Raw genomic sequence first — 7,599 nt, 5'->3', positions numbered from 1 at the left:
CGTGGGAGAGATGCTGGGACCATTTGTGGTGGGAAATGGGCACTGGTGGAGGGATGGGCACTCAGCCACTGTGTAACTAAAATGCAAGCACGAAAGTTTGTAAGTCTGTAACTACCTCATGGTGATTCACTAATTAAAAAAAAAGTAACTGGCCACTCAAAGATAGGATTATTTTTCTTCACTTTTAGAACTTTTTAGCTCACTGTTACGTGAAACTAACACTGTGGAAAAATTGTAATGTACAAAAGTACAAGAATAAGTGAGGGGGCCGAAGCCATAGCACAGCGGGTAGGGCGTTTGCCTTGCACGTGGCCGACCTGGGTTCGATCCCCGGCATCCCATATAGTCCCGCAAGCACTGCCAGGAGTAATTCCTGAGTGCAAAGCCAGGAGTAACCCCTGAGCATCACTGGGTGTGACCCAAAAAGCAAAAAAAAAAAAAAGAATAAGTGAAAAATCATATATAACGTATCTATCCACAAATACCAACACTCAAAGTCCAAAAAATCTAAGAAGGATTAGCCTCAGGAAAATTAGTGGAACAGGCTAATTCTCCAAAACACCAGTGGGGAGAAGAGGAACCAGATTCTCAGGCAGGAAAGGATCATAACAGAAGATGAGGATGAAGATAAATTTGCAGATGACATTGACATGCCTGGACAGAACTTTGATTCCAAGAGACGGATCACTGTCCAGAATCTCAGGATTTGAGAAGATATTGCAAAATATTTGCGGAACTTAGATCCAAATTCTGCCTACTGTTTGGGATCTGATCTGTGATCCCAAAACCAGATCAATGAGAGAGAATTCCTGTTCTAATGCAGGAAAGAAACCGGACGAAGTGAGCTATGCAGGTGATAACTTCGTTAGATACACGAGTGACACCCTTTCGATGGCTCAGACACAGTTGTTCGCTTGGGAAGCCTCTGACACATATCAGAAGTGCATCTACAACCTGATCCTATGAAACTCGAACTGTTGTATAAGTCCTTCAAAGTTAAAAAAAGAAGACTTCAAAGAGCAGCAGAAAGCAGGCATCTTAGAGAAGTATGGTGGCCAAGAACACCTGGATGCCCCGCCAGTAGAACTGCTCTTAGCTCAAACCGAAGACTACGTAGAATACTCAGGACATGGGACCATCATCAAAGGGCAGGGATGGACTGCTCCAAGTATAAGGAGGATGTGTAGATCCACAACTACACTCATATTTGGGGATCTTATTGGAAAGATGGTAGATGGGGATACAAGCGTTGTCACTCCTGTTTTCAAGTATTCCTACTGTACTGGGGAGGCTGGGAAGGAGGCTGCTAATTCAGAGGAACATATTCTAAATGATACAGCTGAAGAAGAATCAGTGAAAAAGCCTCAAACCCTTATGGAGATACATCAGGAAAAACTAAAGGAAGAGAAAGAGAAGAAGAAGAAGCATCAAAAGAGTAATTCAAACAGTGATGATGAAGAAAAGAAACATGAAAAACTGAAGAAGGCGCTGAATGCCAAGGAGGCCCGCCCTTTTCTTGTCAAGGAGATCAGCAGCTCAATGAGAGGAAGCGGCCACACAATAGTATCTGCGAAACCCAGAAGCCCACAGAGGAAGAAATGGAGACCTACAGAATGAAATGCCAGGAGACAGTAGAGACTAGAGACTAGTCACAGACATCTCGGCTTCGTGCTGAAGTTGAGAAATGGAAAAAATAAAAAAACCGTGTCTGCTCTTCATGCTGCCTGACTTAAATAATAAAACTTCCAGAGGTTGCATAGTGAATTCATTTCTCTCCACAGAGGAATGGATGGACTGGAGTGAAAGCACAACAGATAGGTGTTTGCCTTGCACTTGGCCAACCTGAGTTTGATTCCTCCGTCCCTCTCGGAGCGCCTGGAAAGCTACCAAGAGTATCCTGCCCTCATGGCAGAGCCTGGCAAGCTACCTGTGTCATATTCGATATGCCAAATATAATAACAACAAGTCTCACAATGGAGACATTACTGGTGCCCGCTCAAGCAAATCGATGAACAATGGGACGACTAAATTTCTTTTGAAAAATTTTGTTTTTTAAACTTATTTAATTAATAAGTTATCAAAACTTATTTAAGTCTTATTTTACTAAGTTTTATTTTATTAAGGAGAGGAAGGGATACGTACATTTTCGAGAGAACACAGGCTTCTCCAGAGTGGAAATAAGCAAACCAAGAAATATAGAGACTTACAAGCAAACAAGACCGTAGGTTTGAAGAGCAAGCAAAATTCTATTTTTAAAAGAAAACTATTAAACTCCAACCATATTACTTGTCTTTAGAACCATTTTTTCCTCTTTATATTTGTATGATAACCTATAAGTCATATTTTTTTTGTGTGGATAGAAAATTTTGAGAGAATAATATTGTTTTCAGTGTGTGACATTTCTGCACCACCACAATAACAAACCTCGGCAGGTGTCCTGTGCAGAATGGCAGACCTGCAGACCAGATGGAAACAGCTGGATTTGCGTTTTAGGAACCATTGAAAAAATATTACTTGAAGATCAACTAGCTTTTCCCGACTCTAACTTTATCTTATACAGAGCTAGTATAACTATTTATATTTTTATATATTATTTAATTTTTTTGAGGGGGAAGGGTTTGAGTCACACCTGGCTGACCTCAGGGCTTATCCCTTGCTCTGCATTTAGAAATAATTCCCGGTAGTTTGGGGATCTAACCCAGATCAGCTGTTTTCAATTCAGCACCCAACTTGCTGTACTATGTCCCAGATCCTATCTTTAAATTTAGACAGATTTATATTAGATATATGTAAGAACTCTACATTTCCCAAGTGCAGCACATAATTTTTTAATAATATTTTACTTATATTAGATAAGAATGTGAGTTACCAAGAAAAATAATACAATTTCTAAAAAAATACATTATACTGATGCTTATTTGGGAAAAATGCAAAAAGCCCAATCTCCCATGCAACAACAAAGTAAAACAACCAAACTAGGGTAAGGGTTGGTGGATGGAATGTTTTTTCATAATTATGTTTCTTAGCATATTTTAGTATATTTTATCATATAAAGCTTCTAAATAAATTAGTAAAACTTTGTTTTTGAGTCTTAGAATAGTATTCCCTCTCATTTCATATACTGAAAAAAAATTTTTGGTTGTTTTTTTAAAAATAATTTTATTGAGATCTTGTAGCTACAGTGCTATTAATAATCGTTTTTCATGCACAAATTCCAACACCACACCCATTACCAATGTCTACCTTTCCTCTCCCAAGAACCCCCAAGACTCTTCCCTCCCAACCTCACTATGGCAACTTGATTGTGTGGATACATTTTTTTCCATTATGTTGTCTTTGGACATTTGTTGCTACCTCTAGATGTATCTTTAAGTGCCATATATGAGAGACATCATATGAGTGATATTACCTATTTCTCCTTGTCCTTCTAACTGACTCTTCTCAGTGGGACATCCTCCAGTTCCATGCAGGTAGAGGCAAATTTTGTGATTTTGTTCTTTCTTAGAGCTGCATACTATCCCTCTGTGTATATATGCATGACACAACTTTTTTTTTTTAATTTATTTATTTTTAATTAGAGAATCACCGTGAGGGTACAGTTACAGATTTATACACTTTTGTGCTTATACTTCCCTCATACAAAGTTTGGGAACCCATCCCTTCACCAGTGCCCATTCTCCACCACCCGTAAACCCAGTGTCCCTCCCACCCTCCCCAATCCCATCTCCCCCCCACCCCACCCTGCCACTGTGGCAAGGCATTTCCTTCTGTTTTCTCTCTCTAATTAGCTGTTGTGGTTTGCAATAAAGGTGTTGAGTGGCCGCTGTGCTCAGTCTCTAGCCCTCATTCAGCCCGCAACTCCCTTCCCCCACATGGCCTTCGACTACAATGTAGTTGGTGATCGCTTCTCTGAGTTGACCTTTCCCCGGAACGTGAGGCCAGCCTCGAAGCCATGGAGTCAACCTCCTGGTACTTATTTCTACAGTTCTTGGGTGTTAGTCTCCCACTCTGTTATTCTATATACCATAGATGAGTGCAATCTTTCTATGTCTGTCTCTCTCTTTCTGACTCATTTCACTCAGCATGAAACTTTTCATGCCCATCCACTTGACTACAAAATTCTTGACCTCCTTTTTTCTAACAGCTGCATAGTATTCCATTGTATAGATGTACCAAAGTTTCCTCAACCAGTCATCCGTTCTGGGGCATTCGGTTTTTTTCCAGATTCTGGCTATTGTAAACAGTGCTGCGATGAACATACATGTGCAGATGTTGTTTCGATTGTACTTTTTTGCCTCTCTGGGATATATTCCCAGCAGTGGTATTGCTGGGCATGACACAACTTTTTGATCCATTCATTGGTAGCATGAAAATTTCTTACGTTTGTAGAATGAAGCATAGATATGTTATATTTATCTTAAAGGCTATCCTGCTCCCTTACCATAAGCATGTCATTTATCACTCACTGATTATTTGTATCCATCTTTATTGCATTTGGCTGTCATTTAAGGACTTGGATAAATTCCTACAAACTTCTGTTGTTTCCTAGATATTTTCTGGATTATATCATTGAAGTCACTGATTTATGCCTTGGCGTTAAGCTGTGTTTTCAATTTTGCCAGTGATGTTCTTAAGATCTGTCACTTCTGAATTGTTTTCTTATTTTCACTTTCATGCTTCCTTGTGCATTATTGACAGTCTATAGTTTCTTCAAGCTCATTAGACATCACCATTATGAAATCTTAAAAACGTTGTCTAAAAGGTTATTGAGTAGTTTGGTGCTGGGAGAGTAATTCAGACTATTCCCTTCAGTCACTGACCGTGGCTCGCTCCGTTATGATTGCTGTGCTCTGTGGGCTGTAGATGAGTTTCTGGTTTTGTGCCTCCTCCTGGTCCTTTTGCATCTGTCCTTGGTTTGGAGTTTTGAGTTTTCAGGGACCACTCCAGCCGTGAGGAGGTACTATCTTTTTAAGTTGTCTGACGCCACCTAGTGTTGGGAGGTTCTATTAGTTACTGTATGTGTCTGCGGCTTTTCGTTTCCAGGATTCCTGCCTTATCTCGATGCTCTTGGCTTGGCTTTGTGCTGTTGGAGAGCTGGAAAGCCAGTGGGTGTGGCTGGGACGCAGCTTCATTGCTCCTCGTAGTACAGGCTAAGGTCCTTTCCCACCAGGCCCAAGTCTATTAAACAGTTATTTTAAGTACTTTGATGGTACCTTATTAGGTGCATAAATGTTTGAGTGTGTTTTTCACGGTGTATATAACCCTGGGGCAACAGCACAGTGGGTAGGATGTTTGCCTTGCATGTGGTTGACTGGGTTCCATTCCTCTGTCCCTCTTGGAGAGTCCGGCAAGCTACTGAGAGTATCCCGCCTGCACGGCAGAGCCTGGCAAGCTACCATGCGTATTCGATATGCCAAAAACAGTAACAAGTCTCACAAAGGAGATATTACTGATGCCCGCTCGAGCAAAAATCGATGACCAATGGGACGACAGTGCAGCGCTATATAACCCTTGGTCAGTAAGAAATGACCATCCCTATCCGTTATACTATTTTTAATGTCAAGTCTCTTGTCTGATATGGATGGCCACCCTGGCCATTTTAAAGGAATTATTTGCTTCAAGGATTTATAGCCGTTGGCTTTGAGCCTCTGTTTGCCCTAACTGTTCAAATGTGTCTCCACTCTATGTCTCTTGACTGGTGAGTTTAGGGCCATTGACATTGAGTGCGATCATTTACATGAAGAAGCTTTTCACTATCTTTCTGAAGTTATGCATATCTGTGAAGTTATATGAAAGAAATATTGGAAATATGAATATGGAAATATTTCATATTGGAAATATGAAATATAGCCCCTCCAATATTTCTTTCAAAGTAGGTTTCAAGACCAACCACAGATCTTTACAACAAATAAATAAAATTATCCTGTGTTTAGATACTGTTTCAATGAAGATGTTTAAAAAATTTGTTTTTCTCAGTTTCTATGAAGCACACATCTCCCTAATACCAAAAGCAAACAAAGACACCACTAAGAAAGAAAATTACAGACCAATATCCCTGATGAATACCGATGCGAAGATCCTCAACAAAATACTGGCAAATAGGATCCAACAACTCATCAAAAAGATCATACATCACGACCAAGTGGGATTCATCCCGGGGATGCAAGGATGGTTTAACATTCGGAAATCAATCAACATAATCCACCATATCAATAAAAGCAAAGATAAAAACCATATGATCATATCAATAGATGCAGAGAAAGCATTTGACAAGATCCAACATCCTTTCATGATGAAAACCCTCGCCAAAATGGGGTTTGGAGGAACTTTCCTCAAGATAGTCGAAGCCATCTATCACAAGCCTACGGCAAGCATTATCCTCAACGGGGAAAAACTAAGTGCCTTTCCTCTAAGATCAGGCACAAGACAAGGATGCCCACTCTCACCACTCCTCTTCAATATAGTACTGGAAGTACTTGCGATAGCTATTAGACAAGAAAAAGAGGTTAAGGGCATCCAGATAGGAAAGGAAGAAATCAAACTCTCACTATTTGCAGACGATATGATACTATATCTAGAGAAGCCTAAAACCTCTACTAAGAAACTCTTAGAAACAATAGACTTATACAGTAAAGTTGCAGGCTGCAAAATCAATACCCAAAAATCCATGGCCTTCATATATGCAAACAATGAGGCAGAGGAAAGGGACATAAAAAAAGCAATCCCATTCACAATCGTGCCCCAGAAAATCAAGTACCTCGGAATCAGCTTAACCAAGGAAGTAAAAGACCTCTACAAAGAAAACTACAAAACGCTACTCCATGAAATCAAAGAGGACATGAGGAAATGGAAACATATACCCTGCTCGTGGATAGGGAGAATCAATGTTGTCAAAATGGCAATACTCCCCAAAGCATTATACAGATTCAACGAGATCCCTATAGGTATACCCATGACATTCTTCAAAGAAATGGATCAAGCAATCTTAAAATTCATATGGAACAACAAACATCCAAGGATAGCTAAGACAATTCTTGGGAAAAAGACGATTGGAGGCATCAGCCTCCCCAACCTCAATCTTTACTACAAAGCAGTAACAATTAAAACAACATGGTACTGGAACAAAGGCAGAGCCGTAGACCAATGGAACAGGGTGGAATACCCTTACACACAACCCCAAATGTATGATCATCTAATCTTTGATAAGGGAGCAAGAGATGTGAAGTGGAGCAAGGAAAGTCTCTTTAACAAATGGTGCTGGCACAACTGGACAACCACATGCAAAAAAATAGGCGTAGACCTTGACCTGACACCATGCACAAAAGTCAGATCAAAATGGATTAAAGACCACAAACCATAAGGTACATTGAAGACAAGGTTGGCCAAACCCTCCATGATATTGAAGATAAAGGTATCTTCAAAGGTGACACAGAACTAAGCAATCTAGTAAAACCAGAGATCAACAAATGGGACTACATTAAACTAAAAAGCTTCTACACCGCAAAAGATACAGTGACCAGAATCCAAAGACTATCCACAGAATGGGAAAGGATATTTACACAATACCCATCAGATAAGGGGTTAATATCAATGGTATAT

General features: G+C 40.0%; 1 pseudogene; it reads left to right on the top strand.

Moving 5' to 3' along the window:
* The first annotated feature begins 481 nt into the window (after positions 1-481).
* Positions 482-1,649, top strand: LOC129406574 (pre-mRNA-splicing factor SLU7-like; annotated as a pseudogene).
* The last annotated feature ends 5,950 nt before the right edge of the window (positions 1,650-7,599 follow it).

Source organism: Sorex araneus, chromosome 7 (genome assembly GCF_027595985.1).
Source record: "Sorex araneus isolate mSorAra2 chromosome 7, mSorAra2.pri, whole genome shotgun sequence".
NCBI classification, from domain to species: domain Eukaryota; kingdom Metazoa; phylum Chordata; class Mammalia; order Eulipotyphla; family Soricidae; genus Sorex; species Sorex araneus.
Note: the sequence above shows the minus strand (reverse complement) of the source record. Positions and strands in the feature narration are given on the sequence as shown.